General features: G+C 48.0%; 1 protein-coding gene across 2 annotated transcripts in view; it reads right to left on the reverse strand.

The window, feature by feature from the left end:
• Positions 1-11879, reverse strand: part of HPCAL1 (hippocalcin like 1) — a 64155-nt gene extending 52276 nt beyond the window's left edge. For both annotated transcript variants that reach the window (XM_084202169.1, XM_084202168.1), the window contains exon 1: positions 11690-11879. The gene's annotated coding sequence lies outside the window, so the exon portion shown is untranslated. The remainder of the gene's footprint in view (positions 1-11689) is intronic.
• Positions 11880-18014: the final 6135 nt, after the last annotated feature.

Below are 18014 nucleotides of genomic sequence, written 5' to 3' on the forward strand. Positions count from 1 at the left end.
CTCTTATTTGCAATTTCTTTTTCAAGTAGACTCTGCTATTTTATAAATATGTGGTGGGATTTTTTAAATCTTTTCCTTGCAAATACAAAGTGATGAAGGCTTGTAGGACACACAGTTTTGCAGTTCCCTTCACATGTGGGCAGCAATACTCCATGGACAGTCAAGAACTAACTGTCCTGTTGGGCTCAATGATCATTGTAGGATCTTTACAACTGAGCTGTTCTATTCTACTCTAACTTTCCTCCAGCCCCCCCAGGCAGCTCACTCATCACCCAGCACCGCACCTCAGCTTTGGTTGCTCACTTCTGCATGTGCTTGTGGATGCATCCAGACAGCACATGCAGCCATGCCAGCACTTGTGCTGGGTGACCAACTGGAGCATGTCCACTGACCTCTTCCTCTAAGGCACAGTCTCTTCCCACTCACATCTCACTCCCTTCTCCTCCCCATCTCTCACACCAGGCCCATAGGCCACCATGCCTGGAACCCACCTCCACATGTGATTCAACCCACAACGCCAGGAAACGAATTCCCTGGCAGAAACAGAGGCCCCAAGGCCCTGCATCCCAGCAGAGCTGCTGGTCAGCTCACTCTGGCCACCAAAGGACAGTCACTGCCCAAGAGCAATGCCAACCTGACTCAAGAGAGCCCAGAGCCCATCGCAGCCCAGCACAGGCTCCTGGGCAGGTTTTGCAGCCCTTCCTGACCTCCAGGGTGCTCCAGTTAGGGAATTAGACACTGGCTAATGTAAAAGCTATTTCAAATGTTCTTCTCAATACCCTGCTGTGGCTGCAGTGCAGAAACACCTCGGGCTGTGCATCACCTGAGAGGCTGGTACTGCTGAGAGAGATTGAGGCTGTGCCCACAGCTGCCCTCCTTTTTCTGCCTCAGATTCCTCTAGTGGCACCTCTCCCGTTACCATTTCACCTAAGCAATGTGCTTGCAACACCCTCAGTAACTGCAATAATGGTAAGAATGCCAGAGCATGGAGGAAACACCAGGCACTGACAGTATCAGGAAACAGCAACAGGGAGGTGTTCAAAGCATCCTTCAGAGGCCATGTATTGCTTATTTGGAACACCTTCTACACCTATTGACAGAACAGCTTCAACAGGCTCCCAGGCTGCTTTGATTTCACATGCTGTAAAGCAGCCTGCATTTTTAGCAGGTGTCCAATTCCTGCCAGCTTTCTGCCTCCAGGGTTTCCCTTCTGCAGTTTACTTAGACAACCTTCCAACATAAATTTGTGCAACCTGAAGCCTGTTGCTGTATCACTGGTACTTACATGTGTTCTCAAAGCCACCCTGGCACTGCTTGGTGAATTTAACCTGCAACTGTGAAGTGAAATGCAAAGCCAAGTCCACCCCTCAGACGGAAAAAAACCCCAAAGAACTGTGGAGGTAGAATCATAGAATAGTTTGGCTTGGAGTGCACCTTTAGAGGTGATATTCCCAACACCACTGCAATGAGCAGGGACATCTTCAACTAGATCAGGTTGCTCAGAACACCATCCAATGTCACCTTGAATGCTCCCAGGGATGGGAACAATCACATCCCTGAGCAACCTGTGTCCATGATTCATCACACCCATAGTAAAAAACTGGTTCCTTACATCTAGGCTAAAGCAACCTTCCTTCTGCTTAAAACCATTACCCCTTATTGTACCATCAAAAAACCAAACAAAAACCAAAACCATTTAATTCCACAAAACAAACAAACAAAAGCCCAAAACAAAACAAACAAAACTCCAAATTAAACAACCCAGTTTAAAACAAAGGAGAGTGGGTCTGCTGGATGGTGCAGGGATGGTGGTATAATCTCTGCCCTGCTTTCCTTCAGTTTCCCTTGGCAATCAGTCTATCAGGTAAGTCAACAAGTCCTTGAGAGCACAAGATATTCACCTGGGAGCTTAAATTAAACTCTCCAAGTGAGTAAGAGACCAACATCTTTCTCTGGAAGGCTGTGACTTATGCTCCTGCCCAAGCAGGAACACCACACCTTAGCTGTGAGACATCTGAGTTGGGCTCACAGAAGTCACAGAAATCCTACCAAATGAACACATCTCTTGCCTTAGATTTTTCCTGTGGGATTTTAGGAAATGCTCCATGCTGCCCTATATATGTTCACTGCATATCTGCTCTGCTGGAGCTCTCCTTATAGCACAGAAACACTTGGAGCAGACTCCAAAATGGTAGGACCCACATTAGTAGCTTAGGTCTGCAGTGACTGTTGTTCCACACCTCCAAAACCCCCATTCTGAGAATTCCCAAAGGCTTATTTATTGAACACAGTTGCAACATGGTACTTAAACCATTGACAGCCTGAAGCCTTCTGTACAGGAATCTTATCTCTGACTGATGTTATCATAACAAGCTGTGATCCCTGCCAGGTTCAGGGAAACAGCAGGGAAATCAACAGAAGCCAGAAGAAGCTCGTGCAAAGGAGAAACCTGCATGCCAACCCCGCCTTTCATGAAACACATCATGGGCTACTCCGCCACAGGTTCATCTCGGTGCAGGCAGAAGAAATTCCCCCAACCCAAATTTCCAGATTGCATGTCTGCATTATATGTTAGTTTTGGCTCCTGTCCCCACACTTCCTTTCCTGAATCACAGAGTTCTTAGATGTTGGGGTTTTCCCCCAAGAAGATTATTGACAAATGCCACGCACTGCCTGGTCTGACTTGCACACCAGCAATCAGCCTTCAGCTAAACACAGTACAGGCAGCTGGGGACACAACAGTGCCAGTTATTTATCCTATTTCCTCTTAAACTTTTTTTCCAATACAATTAACCAAATTGTGCAATTACACGTTCATTGGCCAGGAAGTTTCTCTCTTCCCCTTTTTAGCCCCTTTTTGAGTTGCATTTCTCTGCTTCACAGGATGCTCTAAACTAAACATTACATTCAAGTTACTCAATAAAGATTTGGGAGCGATAGAATGAATGAGGAAGGTCATGGGAAGGGAGGTATCTGCTAAAATGAGATTTGCTAAGCAGCTACACAGGACCTAATGTCAACTGCCTTTTATTACAGCTGACTGTAATTTATATTGGCTAAGATACCAGATGGAGGGATATAAGAGATCAATAGTTGAAACAGTTCAAAAACTTTCCAAGGACTGAATGAAACCTGACTTAATTCAAACCCCAAATTATAGTGATATAAACTGTTATGCCAGAGCCAAGGTGCCTCACATAACCTTAATCCTCTCTGCATATTGAGGCTCTTTTATGCTACATAAAACCACACTCCAGCTACAGAATATGCAGCTGCATTTAAATTAAGTTTATCACAAACCAGTGCTCCTGGGCAGATCATTTATTAATTTTTTAAAATCTACACACTCTCATCTTTATAAGGGGAAAACCATCTTGGAAGCAAAGCAAAAACCAGATGCACCAGTGTCTTGTTAACCTCCAGAGAACTGGAAAAGCAACGTTAAGTGCAAAACTTCCAGCACACATCAATTGCAGTTTCAGAGGTTGTAAAATACCAACCTCAGGTGACAAAGATTTTTCTAAGCTGAGGGGTCTTCCCTGCTTTGCCAGGACAGGCTGTCCCTTCCTCACAGGCAGCCTCCAGCAGCCCACAATTTACCTTGGCACAGCCTGTCCCGGCACAACCAGGGCACGTGCAGATGGGCTCAGCCAGCAGCAGGGCTCTCTGGAACACATCTGGGCACACTCCTCCCCAGGAGCCACAGGGACACCAGGGTAACAATGCTGGAAGTCCCCTTGTCTTTTTACACGGTGTGAGCCATGACCTGGGAGAAACCAGGCTCCTGGAGAAGTCTGAGAGTGACCACCTTGATGTCTTTGAGACCTGTCCCTGTCGCCACACCAGTCAGGGATTTTTCCCTCTCCTTTCACCCACTTTTGACTAACGGTTAAGAAATGGCTTTAAATGGAGGCTGATATCATGAGCAGGACCTGGCATCTCCATGGCTTGGTGTGGGCAGCAGGATGAGATGGGGGAGGAGGGGAGACAAGCACTGACAAACTGGTACCCCACGAGCCCTGCAGCACACCAGCCACAGGCTGCGGCCAGAGACACGGAACCTGGCACAGGCATGTCACGGCCACAGAGAGACATGGCACTGGTGGCTGGCCTTGAGCAGCTCAGCCTGTGGCACTGCTCTGCCCCAGCACCTGCACATCTTCCTCAGGCCCCACTGCATTTGAGCACTGGGCACGACACAGAGAGTGTGCTGGCATGGAGAGCCACAGGCGCAGCATCAAACCCCTCGTGGTACTCACACACCACAGTCCATCTTTCCATCCAAGGCTACTCCACCTCAAGGCTCACTTCTCACAAGCCACTGAGGAGCCATTAATATTCAATAGTCAGCTTGCACTTTTGCATACATACACCTTAAGGATACCAAAACTTCCACCAAAATGTTTTTGCAATGCTTTCCTGGAACTGAGCAAACAGTGCACAGGTTTTTGTTAGAAACATGTCTCCCCACCAAGAATAAAAAGCCATCAAACCCATTAGTGATACATAGAAGACCCCAGCACCAGCACTGGGCATCAAACATCTGAAAACAAAGCTCAGCACAGCTAATTCAAAATGTTTCAACACAAATGGGACTAACCAACACCTGGCTGTGAAGCCTCTGGTGCTCAGAAGGTGATGGCTCAGGCAATATGAGGAAGATCATCCTTGAATTGTCCTGCAACAAATCAGAGCTCTGAAAATGGCCAGCAAGTGCACCTTCATTTCAAACTGTGCCTTCTGAATTACACCCATAAAAGCAAGCACTCAGTAAATTCAGCTGTTTCTGGTGCTATCAGCTCGGAAGAGGGTGCCTTACTTAAGGGGCAGGACTTTGGGAAGCTACAGCACACACCATGTGAACAGCCTGCCAACAGTCCCCAGCAGGGGCCATGAAAGACACAGTCGAACACCAGGAAACCTGAGAGAAGGGAAATCACAGTTGGTGTGACTGAAGAGACCAGATCTGGCATACAAAGACATTTTGTCAGAAGAGAGACAGGGAGATCCCCGCTGTGAGAGGCTCAGAATTGCACCCATCCTCCATTCTGCACAGTGCAGTGGTACCTCGGCAGGGTCAGCAAAGGAATTTCCCCCCGCAAAGATTCCTCTCTTCTTTGTGACTGGTAAAGAAGCACTGCTGGAGTCACAGATTATTCAGCCTGAAACTGCAAGCTGCTTTGGAGGGCTGCTCCATCTGAACAGGATGAGACAGATTCTTTGCTCCCTTGCAAATCCCACCAGGTCAGAAGGCTTCCCATGGGAAATTCAGCCTGCAGGTTCAGGGAATCCTTAAGGAGATGGGAGATGAGGGCTAAAGAATGAATTAAACCGTGATCTTTTCCTGTCTCCTGAGACAAACAGAGCTCCTTGAAACAGAGCTTTAGGGCCAGATTTAGGAATGAATGCCATTTTAAGAAGCGTGACACCAGCAGAACAGAAAGTTGTGGCTGCAGTCTACAGAGCTGAATCTCATTTACTTTCAGACCATTACCACTGCTTCAATTATCCTCAGCTGGAATGAAATCTTATTTCCATTAAAAAAAAAAAAATCTTTTGATGCATTTTCTGATAACCCTAGAAGAAACCCTGACTTGTCCTGGCAGAGCTGCTGCTCCTGGGACAAGCCTGGCATGGAGGATCACAGCCCCTGAGGCTCACACTGTGCTCCTTGTGGGGACAGGCAGGGGCAGTGACCAAACTCCTGACATCCAGAGAAGGAGCTTCAGCCGTCACTGAGAGTGCAGCACCCAGTGAACCATCCCCAGCCGATGAGCAGGGAACCACCTGAAATTAAAAGGTCTCCCACAACTGATTTCAGCCAGTTTGCTTCACTCCAAGCCTAAGCCAAGGGAAATCATTTGCCATGGGACTTGGGCAAACGTCAGGCATGGTCTTGGTCTGCCATCCTCCAGCTGGATGCAACCATCCAGGGTTCACTGCACAACGCCACTAGAGAGGCTGGACACAAGCAAGTGCTAACTCCCACTTAAATGGTTCTGACTTTCAGAAACACATGTGATTCCACTACTGTCAAACATCTGTGTTTTCAACCCACGTTTTATTTGGCATAAGTGCCTCCTTTAATAAACTCTTACACACAGGAGCACCCATTTTCTGGAAAGCCTCCCAGAACCCCTCTGAAGCAAATGTGATATACATGAGCTCAAGAGCAATAGAAGTCAGCCCAGCAAAAATTGTGGTGACTAACCATGGAGGGTTTTATACTGATCCCACTTTCTTCCCCCCCTGCCCTTGTACAGTGACTCCAGCTCTCTCAGCACAAGAGCTTTAGGAGAGTGGACACCACAGAGGGGACATCAGAGAGATGACACAAGACACAGGGGTATTGACTGTTGAAAAAGAACCTTGAATTGGATGGAAACTAGAAGGAAAAGCAGAAAGCTCAGCTTGTTCCAGGACAGTGCTTTGATCACTCTGCAGATGATGAAAGGCAGCTGCCTGTGACACGCACTGGCCAGGCAGCTCCTGCCAGGCCCTGCTCCCAAGCCGAGGCTTCAAGCTGCTGCCTTCCCTTCAGCTCTGGCGAGGGAGATACAGGGTTTTCAAATGCCTTCTAACACACTGAACAGGTGCTGCTTCCAGGCCTTTCCTAAGCGCTGCAAAGTTTGGTTGCTTTTATTTTTTGAACACACATTTCATAACCAAAGTTGGTGCTAATGGTTATGCATCCATCCTTCCCATGGAACTCCCACTCTCCTCTCACACACTAGCAGCTTTCAGCCAGCAACCCCCAATTGCCCTACAAAGAAATTCTCCCCAGATAAGTTTTAAGAAAGAGAAAGTGATTGTGTTTGGAGAAACTAAATTTGCTTACTAAATTAAAAAAAAAAAAAAAAGCTTTATTTAAGAGAAAAAGGAAAAGATGCCCTGCATATGCTAACTGGCTTTGACAGTGGCTATCTGCATTGTGGCCAAACCAGTGAGCTTTCTCCCCTCACACACTGGGCGAGCTGCCAAGAACAGAGCATCCTGCGCATAATGCCCTTTTGGAAGAAAGAAACCTGAAAAAAATTCCTGCTACCTCCGAGCAAGGAAAAGCTCCTTTCTGCAGAGCCAGGCCAGGCTGTGCGGAGCAGAGGTGAATGAGAAGCTCACGGAAGGCTGGCGAGGACGGCTTGCAGCACGCCCACGCCTGGCTCCCAGCCCCCTGAAGGCATTTCTTTTCCTCCCTCCTCCCACCGCCGCCCCCGACTATTCTAAAATGACTTTGCATGAGCCACACGCCAACTTCTAAGCACAAGGCACCATGAATTTCCTCATTCCATGCCCAAGCTATACCATCCATCACTTTTTTATTTTCAAGAGATTACAAGAATCTGGAGTTTACACACAAGGGACACACAAGCATACCCGCTCCCACTCCCAGACAATTCGTGTGAAATGCTTCTTGCACTTCCATTGCTGGGAAGTACGTGCCCAAAGCAGGTATCCTGCATGGTTGGGGAATCAAAAACAAACCCCTTTGCCACTCTGACTAGTCCACCGGCTAATTCATTATGATAAACCCATTGTCCAAAACAAAACATTATTTAATTGCTAAACCAGCTGCCCAAGTTTAGCTGTTGCTCTTGGCAAACATATCAGGATCTCAGTACGCCTGTTTTTCAGCAAGTATCTCTGTAGGTGCAAGCCATGCCTTCCACCCTTGAAGTCTCTGTCACCAATTCAGTGTTTTCCAACCCAAGTGGGTATTTAAAGGGATACCATCAGCTTAAACACCTCTCTGAATGCATTAAGATTACAGTAACTGAAATACTAGCAAGCGTCCTTCTTTTTTCCCCCCAGCTGTTAAACATGCAATTGTGCAGCTGCACTCCTCCCCATCAGACAGCCTGATTTCCTTTAAAAACAGAGGGCAGAAAAAGAAAAAACTGTTAGAACATATTTGAAGGAGTCACCAGAAAAGCTGGTAGAAGCTCTCAAAGGCTGATGCCTGAAGCATACACAACTATAGCTATGTCTAAGTTTTCTTGCTGCTTTTTCAAGTAGGTTGTGCACCTTCAGACAGGCAGCTCAATCACTGGGAAATACGTTGCATGCAAGGGAAGAAAAAGGCTGGCATCTCTTGAACGGAATGGCGCTTGGCATGGGTTTCCAAGCATCTCAACTAACATTGATCATCAGGGAGAATTCCTTAAATTACTTGCTACTCTTTTTGAATTTAAAAAGATGCACACCTACAGGACAAGAAACACCGAAACAACCCAAGTAGCATTGTCATTTCTTTCACAATGGTTATCACAGGTATCTACAAACCTACTGTGCAAATGATAAGCAGCGTTTCTTAATAATAATAAAGGCGTCTTTCATGCAGTGCAATCCAGAACTGCAATATTACTTAGATTACAAGACTGATCTGCCCTCCCCCCCTCAGCTCCTGCCTTCTAATTCCAGCACAATCAGAGCAGGAGAATGCATAATTCATCCTGTAGTCGACCCTGTGGGTCTCCCAGTCATTAAGCAACACCAGACTTCCAGAAAGGTCACATTTCCAGGAGAGTCAGATGAAAATTCTCTCCTATCCACTGAAAGACTCTGAGAGGTAAAGGAAGGAACTCCTCATGGAGTATCTGCCCCCACTGTTCAAGGATTCACAATTCCTCTGCCAGCAGAGCACCGACAACAGGGAGAGGATATCTACCTGGGTGATATCTGGGTGAGGCGAGAAATGCAGAAATCAATGGGTTAATTAGCAGGTTAGCAAAACAAAACCGACTTGTGGAACCGTTTATACAGCAAAAGACTGATGTAGTAAAGATAACTGTTTGCATTTCTTATACTCTCCGGCTGGTAGAGGGTTATTGGAACAATGGAAATTTTAGGCACTGATTGAAAACAAGTTCTGTTCATTAAAGCTAAACTTCAACAATTTTGATAAAGCAAATCTTTTCATTATCCATGGGTAGGATCACACACAATACCGTAACACAGTTAACACAATGTAAGATAAACCTCTTGCCAAAAGAAATGTAACTTGTATCCAAGTTAAGCTCAATGAAGAAGCAGATGCTGGACACAAACAATTTTCTAATACAGATAACGAACAAAGAAACTGATCCCATATATTAAAAAGCATCCTAGGAACATGACGGAAAACATATTTTAAAAGAAGAGTCTGTATTTCTTCTGTTAACTGGAAAACACATTGCATTTTTCCTGAATCTGACCTAAAAGTCATGCTTGAAGGAAATTCCAGCAGTTCTTTGGAAAAGTGTGAGATCCTCTTCCCATGAGTATCAGTGCATCTTGCACACGCAAACAGTGCAACATCATTGCTTACAGTTTCACATCACTGAAAGGAAGTAAAAAACTCAATGATACAGAATTTTAATCCACACTGCCCCCTTGGTCTACCAGCATTCTTGTCCTCCCCGTGTCAAATTATTCAACACTCAGAAGAATGTTGCCTTGCTTGTAAAAAAAAAAGAAAAAAAACCACGTCACATGTGTATTTTTAATTGCAACATTTCTAAACCCCGGTTACGTGCCTTTTTTTGTTTTGTGGAGTCACAATCCAAGTTTAATGTTACTTAGGCTACAAATTAATCTCCATCCCCGTCTCCCAACAACTGGCCCATGTTACTTCCATGCCCATGAGCTCGGGTGGTACAATGGGGGCACCACAGTACCAGCTGCAACATGCAGCGAGCAAAGCATTGCCTGCACCGACAGAGTGGCAGCCTCATCTGAGAGCTAGAAAGGTTTGTCTACACAAGTTCCTGCCAGTGCAAGCAGCCGGCTGCAAGAGCAAACCCCACTCCAGCACTGTAGCAATTCCCTGAACAGACTAAGCTATGCCAACAAAAGCACTTTTTTTGCCAGCAGGGCTGACTCCTCAGCAGAGCTCCTGACAGTGTTGCAACAGCCACTCTACAGTGGCACCCATTTTCTCCCCTCACAGTTTCCTACACTTCCACCTCTACACAGAGAAAGGCAAGAAACAAAGAAATGCAGAGAACAGGCGTGAGGACAAGGTGATGCGCGTCCTGCTGCCTGGCCAACACCTCCTTGCCAAACCTAAGGAAAATGTGAGATGATCTACCTTCTTCCCCAAGCCCCACCACGCTACATGAAGGCAAACACACTCAGCTCTAAGATCCATTCACCTGAATCACAGGGTTCTCAATCCAAGCACCTGAGAAGAGTTGAGGGGTCAGGAGCGAGGTAGATACTCAGCCCTGGAAGAAGCACTGAGGCTCCTCCTGGCTCTGCTCCCTGGCACAAAGTACCCAAGGATGCTGGTGGACCCCAGCATTGACAGCATATCAGTGGCTGCTGAAACAGTCCCCCAGCCTTTGCTCAAATTTCATCTCAGGCAAGAAGAGCTTTTGAACCTGAAATTACAACAAATGGCTCCCATTAGGAAAAACAGAAAATATTTTGAGGAGGGAGTGATTGTTTCCTCCTTTCTTCCTCCCACAGAAAAAATCTGATCTTCCTATCAGATTTTTACTTGCGAATGAGATTACAGGACATTTCTCAGCTACAGTGCTTGACTACAAGTATTCCTGTGAAAAAGCTCAGGATTTTTTCACATAGGTATAAATCACCCAGCTATGAGCAGGAGACAGACCTACTGAGCACCCAGCTGTTTTTCTCAGCAAACCTTTCGTTCCTGACAACGCATTAGATGACCTTTTCCCAAACCGAGCAGGAACTTATTTACATAGAAACTTTTTTGTAAACACACTTGCCTTGTTCTATTTCTTTTTTCTTGCAATTCTCCCTACTTCGGCAGCTAGTGTGTGCTGGAGCCATGTGCTCCAGCAGGTCCCCCAGCAGCCTGATGCAAACCACGGCTGGCAGCAAAGGCACGGATGCCTTCGCTGCCACAACCTCACAGGAGTAGGGTGTCCCCCCTTGCCCGGATTCCAGGGAACTGGGCTGACCTTGGCCGCAGCCATCTGGCCTCCAGCACAGCCCCAAACATCTCTCAGGCAAGGAGACCGACAAAAAAGCCAACTCACCAGAGGCAAACGCCAGCATTTTTAAAAGGCCGATTGGGAAGGTTGGCAATAGGAAGTCCGGGTCTGTATGAGTTGACTCAGAGGGCCCTGCAACATTCATGCGTCGGGAACTTCTCCGGGTAAACCATTAACCACCATAAAGCAGAGCGGCGAAACGCCCCTCACCATCGGGGAGGCTCACGCACAGCCGAACACGCACGCGGGCTGCACGGGGATATGCACACACAGATGTACAGATATCCGTACACCCGCAGACATACAAGGACACACATACACACGGCTTGGGGTTTTTTAAGGGCAGGGGAAACGCAGGCAATTCCCTCCGCTCGGGGCGAGGCGAGGGCTGACACCGCAGCCCGGCGGCGGCAGAGGGGGGATCCGCTCGCATCCCCCGGGCGCGAAGAGGGCGCCCGGATCCGCTCCGCACCTCCTGGCGGCGAAGGGAGCAGCCGCCCCGCTCCGCGCCCCGCGGGGATGTGAGAGATGCGCGGAGCGCCCCGCGCCCACAATCGAGACAGGACATTTTGAGCCCTCTCTCCCCGAAAATACCCCCGGCAAAAGCCAGGAATCTCCCCCCTCCCTCCAGCTTGGCTTTCCGACAGTGCCCGCGGCAGGAGAGAGCGCGCAGACCTCCCGCAGCCCTACCGAAGTTTCCGCGCCGCTCCGCGGGCAGCGGCGGAGCAGCCCCGGCTTCTTACCCGGCTGGCGGAGCGGGGTCCCGGGGCGGCCTGGAAGCGGCGGCGGCGGCTGCGCGGGGGCGCGGCGGCTTCCTGGGAGCTACAACTCCGCGGCGGCGCCCGGGCGAGCCGCGCGCCTGCGGAGCGGCGGCGAGCGGGGAGGAAAAGAGGAAATGAGCGGGAGGCGCATTGGAGGGAGGGAGGGGGAGGAAGGAGCCGTCGCCGAGGGACCAGGGAGAGCGAGGGACAGAGCGCAACTTCCCCGGCGGGGCAGCGGGCGCGCCGGGGGGCGGAGCGCACCGCACCGCCGCTCCGCGGCCGCCCCGCGGCGTGCGCAGCGCCGAGCCCCGCGCAGGGGCCGCCCGCCGCCGCCGCTCCCGCCGCGCCGGACACTTGGTATCGCCCTGCCCGGCCCCGCCGGGGCCGCCGCCGCGGGCAGGAAGTGCGGGGCCGGGGGGGCAGCGCGGACAGGGGGCTCCGCGGGGCTGCGCGCCCGCGGGGAGCTGCGCCCGCCCCGCTGGCGCTCGCTGCCGGCTCCACCGGCACCGCGGGGACGGGGACCGGGGCGGGAAAAGTTCTGATTTTTGATGTTGGAGGGTTTCAACCACCCCCCCCCCTTTTTTTTTCTTTTGTTTTTTTTCCTTTTTTTTTCTTTTGTGGTGTTTACCCCCAAAACAAAAGAACGCCGGACAGGGACCTCTCCCGCGGCCCCAGCTCCCCCCAGGCCCTGCACGTATCCCGCAGCGCGGCTGAAGGTGTCCGTGCTGGGTGCGCGGGGACGGAGGGAGGACGGCGGCAGCAGTAGCCGCTTGGAGCGGCTGCTGGAAGCGAGCGCAGCCGCCTCCCAGCCCATGGACCCCACGCTTCCCGGTGAACAGAGCAATGGGACAAGCCCCCTGCCACCGCAGTGCCCCCATCCCGTGTCGGCATGGCCCCCGAGAGGGTGGAGAGCGGCACAGGTGAACTTGGTGCTGTCGGCTGAGTCTGGACGGGTGCCGTCCCTCTCGCTGGAGACAGGCGCCCACCCTTCGCTCGCTCTTCTGTGCAAGACATGAACTTGCAAAGCCTCTCCCCGTACCCCATCACAAAATGGAGGGGATTTAGGGATTGATGCTAATCTGCTGCCTGAGGAAGGTGATTGGAAGCGTTGCTCAGAAATACGGCATGTAGCACAAAGTGAATCTTCCTGTTAGGATATTCCTCCCCACCTGCCCCCTCCCAGCTCCTGCCCAGCACAGTTTCAAATCAAAAATATATGGAGAATTTAATGTAGTTGCCATTGTGCCTTATCAGTAGCTTTCACTCAGCCTCCCCTTATAGGATTCTCCACGAGCACCTTCAGTGCTGTCTTGAGATAAGAACTGAATAGAGCTGAAATCAAGGCCACACCGGGAAAAAGATACTAAAAGATCTAAGCGACAAAACAGGGGGGTGGGGAACAAACAGAAAAATTTAAAAACCATCAAAGCAGTTTTTCAAAGCTTATCTTTGCATTAAGTCCAAAAGATCTTCATAGGGACCGGGGAAAATAAAAAAAAAAACAAAAACCAAAACAAACCAACCAACCAAAAATACACAAAGAAACCAAACCTTTCACATGTACTCCAAAGCTGGAATACTTTGAATCTGGATACATAGATGCAAAAAGAAGAAAATGTTGCAGAGATTAAAATGTTACTTAACAATAACCATTTTCTCCAAGGCCCTTCAAAAATAGTTGAACCATCCTGCCAGTTTAAAAAGAAAATAATAAAAATGTCAGCCAAGGAAAGGAACAAACTTGGAAACTAAAGCACCTGAACAGTTTAAACTAGAAGCAACTGAACCAGGAACATATAATGGAAAACTCTATCTAACCACCAGCACTGCCAACTTCACCTGCTTGAAGCTGGATTCTCCTCACAGGAGACATGTGAGTAATGCCCTTGGCTTCCCAGCAAACCCTTCCCTGTGCCAGCATTGCCCACGTAGGCACGGCTGGACCGGAGGATGGGGCCGTGCCTCCCCGGCTGCTCTGCCAGCCAGGGCGCTGGCACAGGTGACAACACCACCCCGCCCAGCTCTAGGTGGCAACGGCACAGGTACCTACTTGGGGCCTCCTTCAAATTTACAGCCCTCAGGGCTCACGTCTGGCGAGAGAAAACAGTTCATGGTGCTCAAGCCCACTATCATTATCAACGTGGCTGTCGCCCCAGCAGGTTTCCCTCTGTGTGCGCCGCCCTGTGACCTGCGGGGGACAGGTTTGGGATGAGAGCTGCAGCCGTTCGTGGGGCTGCAGTGGCTCTTCTCCAGGCTGCTCAGGTTCCACGGGGATTGGCAGCTGTGAGTACTGTGTTCTGGGGGGGTGATGCTCAGATGGGTCTCTGTGCTGCTCTGCACCCTGCTCAGCCCAGCTCTGAACGTGTCTGTCAGGAACGGCCGGCATCGGGAGGCTCAGGGACATTCCATGGGCAGTGAGTGCTTACTTAAGAAATGCCTGTGGCTGCTGCTCTCTTCAGACCCTCTAATGTTATGTGTATTATCCCACAAGTAATTGCATAAACACTGAAAATAATTCTGTATTCAACAACTATTGGGGAACACACAACAAGATCCAAATGAGATGTTGCAATAATTTATGTCCAGCTTCTTTCTTCGAGAATCGCAGCTTTCCAGCATGCAAGCTGGTTCACTCCAGATAGACAGCCAATCGGAGAAATACCACCAAGATGACAGATGATTTAGAGTCTTAATGCTTGCTAAAGATCAATTCCTGAGTTACAGAAATCCCTGGGGAAATTAAGAAAAGTGGCTATAGAAAGCTGACAACTGCTCACAAACAGTCTGAGATGAAAAGAGGTTGCAGATCCATTCCTACAACGAGTTTGTGAGGGCTGCTTCTCCCCTCCCAGAAGAGCAATGGAGCTGGTGAAGGATCTAGAAAACGTGTCTTATGGGGAGGAGCTGAGGGAGATGGGGAGTTTAGCCTGGAGAAAAGGAGGTTCATGGGGGACCTTATCACTTCCTGCAACTACCTGAAAAGAGGTTATAGCTAGGTGCATGTCGGTCTCTTCTCTAGGATAATAAGTGATAGAGTGAGAGGAAGCAACCTCAAGGGAAGGTGCTAGGGAAAGTTGGGATTGGATGTTAGGAAAAATTTATTTGTAGAAAGCATTGTTAAGCATTGGAATGGGCTGCCCTGGGTGGAGCGGTATAGTCACCATTCCTGGAGGTATTTAAAAGATGGGTAGATGTAGCACTTAGGGAGATGGTTTAGTGGTGGACTTGGCCCTGTTAGGTTAATTGTTGGATATGATGATCTTAGAGGTCTTTTCCAACCTAAATGATTCTCTGATTCTGTGAAAACATTTGCAAAATTGGTCCCACTGGGTATATGTGGCTGATTCAAAGTTCTTCTTTTGATGGGATGTGTTTGCTAAGCCTGTCAGTAATAATCCCATGATGACCCAGCATGGACCTTCACAAACTTAAATCTACCACTGCTCTGGAATCTCACCTTTTGTTTGATTTTTCTTTCTGCTTTTCATTCTGTTTTCACAGTTAGGAGTGAGAAACAAAGAGGGATTAAATTTGATTCATTTGCATCATTCCAACTATGCAAAATTTGAAGATAATGTGTGATTTTTTTTTTTCTGTCTGGGGTTTAATTATCAAAGGATTAGATGAAAACTAAGGTATTTGAGGTGTGTGGCTTTTTAAATTTCTTTGGTAATAATGTGAGCTTCATAAGGCTATTGCTAATCTTGAATTGCTATCTGCCTTCCTGTGGTTTGCCATGATTAACTGGAGGAAGAGATTAAAGCGGTATTTACCTTTTTTGAACAGTTTATCGACTTGACCTGGCCAGCCCAGCAAAAAGCAAGAGAAGAAAATGCTGGCAAGAATTAAGGATTGAGGTCCTCTTTTCCCCTTGGTCTTCTGATATCTGTGATGATTGTTGGGATGGAAAGTGCTGGTGGTGTCCTTGAAGGTGACAAATTGCTCCAGACAAGGGCAGGTGTCTGGCAGGGGAGATTGTTGGGGTCAGGCTGGCTCTGATCTGCCTCTCCCAGAAGAGCCAGGACTTGCCTCCTCTGCAAACAGTGACAGCCAAGAGCATGTCTGCTGCCTTTGAGCTGGGACATGGTCATCCCAGTCATCCCCACGCTGCAGTCCTGGAGGCACAGGGCACTTCCCCAAGGAAAGCTTCTGGCCAGCAGCTTTGCCTGGGAAGGAGCTCCTGCCTGGCTGGGCCATTTGCAGAACAACCTTGCAGGAGAGGTTGGAGGAGCAGCCCTGAGGTCCCCTCCATCACTGAGCTTCCTCACAATGTATGTTTGATGAAGAAGAAAGCATCGTTTCAAAAGGCAGTGTAATTTTTTTTTTAAATCCTCATTTCATCTTGTTTTTGGAAATCCCTTAATGACGGATCACTTTAAAGAAATTCAAATGAGAACGGTAAGGGAGACATGAGCCTGTGTTATTTACCTGTGATAAAATCAAGCTGGTTGGCAGGTGCTTGGGGAAATAAGAGGAAAAATTGTTTATCAGAACATTATTTTCTTTGATAGATTTTGAATTCCAGTGATAAACCAATGGATGTTCATCTATAAAACCTCTTATTTTTGTTACCAGATGCTGGGGCTTGAACCTTTGCCCCCTCTATTTAAGAGCTTTAACCCCTCTTTGTGCTCCTTTGCATTTCCAAGTCAGACTAACCAAGCAAACATAACTTGGGAAATGCCAGCTGCATCCGTGGTTCTTATCTTCTGTACAGGCAAGCAGCATCACCTGAACAGGCAGACCTAGTATTTAATGTACTACTGAAACAAATATGCCAAGGGGTTTTGCCAGTCACCTGGATCACAGAAACTGGAAGTGAAAAAGAGCAGGTAGACTTTTATAATGCATTTTCCTACCAAAGCAAGATTGTTCCCTGCAGTATTTTCTAGTGTACTTCCCTGGCCTGTTTTAGATGACCTTGTGGGATGGCGAGAGGCAGGAGAAGGAAATCTGCTAGCTACCTCTGAAGGCTCTTTGTCTACTTTGACTAATATAACATAAAGCAAGGGAAAATGAGTGTTCAGAGAATGTAGCTACAACACAATATTTAATGTAGTTTTTGCATGCTTTTTCATCTCCAACCTACTTACTATGCCTACCACTATGCCAGTAACATCAGATAGATGAAAAAAAAAAGTAAGAAAAATAGTGTCAATAGTCCACCTTTGCATGATTGCTCTCCTTTCTCTTAGCAGGATTGTCTCGGGTGCTTTCTTCCCCTGCGAGGAAAAATAAATGGTAAGGGCTGCAATGATTGGCAGCAAGCCTGAGAACAGCAGATGTGAGCCTGCACAGCTGGACAAATACAAAAATGCTCTTTCTACCTACATTTGTATTAAGGTTACCCCAGGGATACCCCAGTGACTACGGGGGGGGGGCCTCAGTATTTGAACAGCCAAAGCCATCAGGCACATTTACATATATGAGAACACTTGGTATCCTTTTCAAAGTCAAAAAGAGCAACAATTAAACCAACATAAAGGAAAATTGGCTGCGTGGTTTTTCTCTCCCATTATAGAAAGACTGAGGGTGGAGATATTAAAAAAAATTAGGCTTGACAGAGGTGAAGAATTTATGAATTAAACTGACACGTTTTCATTTAATTTACTGTTGTCTACCCATTTATTACATGGAAACCTAAAAAGGACCTGATTTTGCCTCCCAGGCTGCAGTTGCTATGTCAGACACTAAAGTTAGGTGTTTTAGACAAGATTTTAATATTAAAGTTTCTTACGCCAAAAGAGAAAGACTTTGCTAAAGAAGGAAAATGTAAAAGCTTCATTTCTCACTACGGTGCTTTGCTAGAGAGTTTCACTTTGGGGTTTGCTACAATATTTGCTAGGATTCATCATCAAACAAAATTTGGGGCCAGGGGCATTTTAGCTGTATCTGTTAGCAAAAACTTGGAATTCCCTACACTTCATAGCCCGCTCATGATTATTTCCACTTGCATCTACCAGCAACCCTGCTGTCCCACAGGGTCTCTGCACAAACATTTCCACCAGCAGGGCAGAGCCACAGGGCCTTGGGTGTCTGCCCGTGATACCCTGGCATTCCCACCTGGGCTTGGCATCCCCACCCAGCCTATTTCCTCATGCTGGCAGCAGCAGCAATTTCTAAACACAAAATGACATGTCTAATTTGAGCAGAAAATAACAGAGAGCCCTTGAAATGGATGAGTTCCCACAGAGAGAAGTAGCCATTGAAAAACTCGTTTCTGTGAGATGTAACAGAGTGAACTGTGGTTTTGTCATTGAACATGGCAAATTTACGCTGAGAAAGGGGAAATAGAGCAAGAAGACTC

This window comes from Fringilla coelebs (genome assembly GCF_963513975.1).
Source record: "Fringilla coelebs genome assembly, chromosome: 3".
NCBI classification, from domain to species: domain Eukaryota; kingdom Metazoa; phylum Chordata; class Aves; order Passeriformes; family Fringillidae; genus Fringilla; species Fringilla coelebs.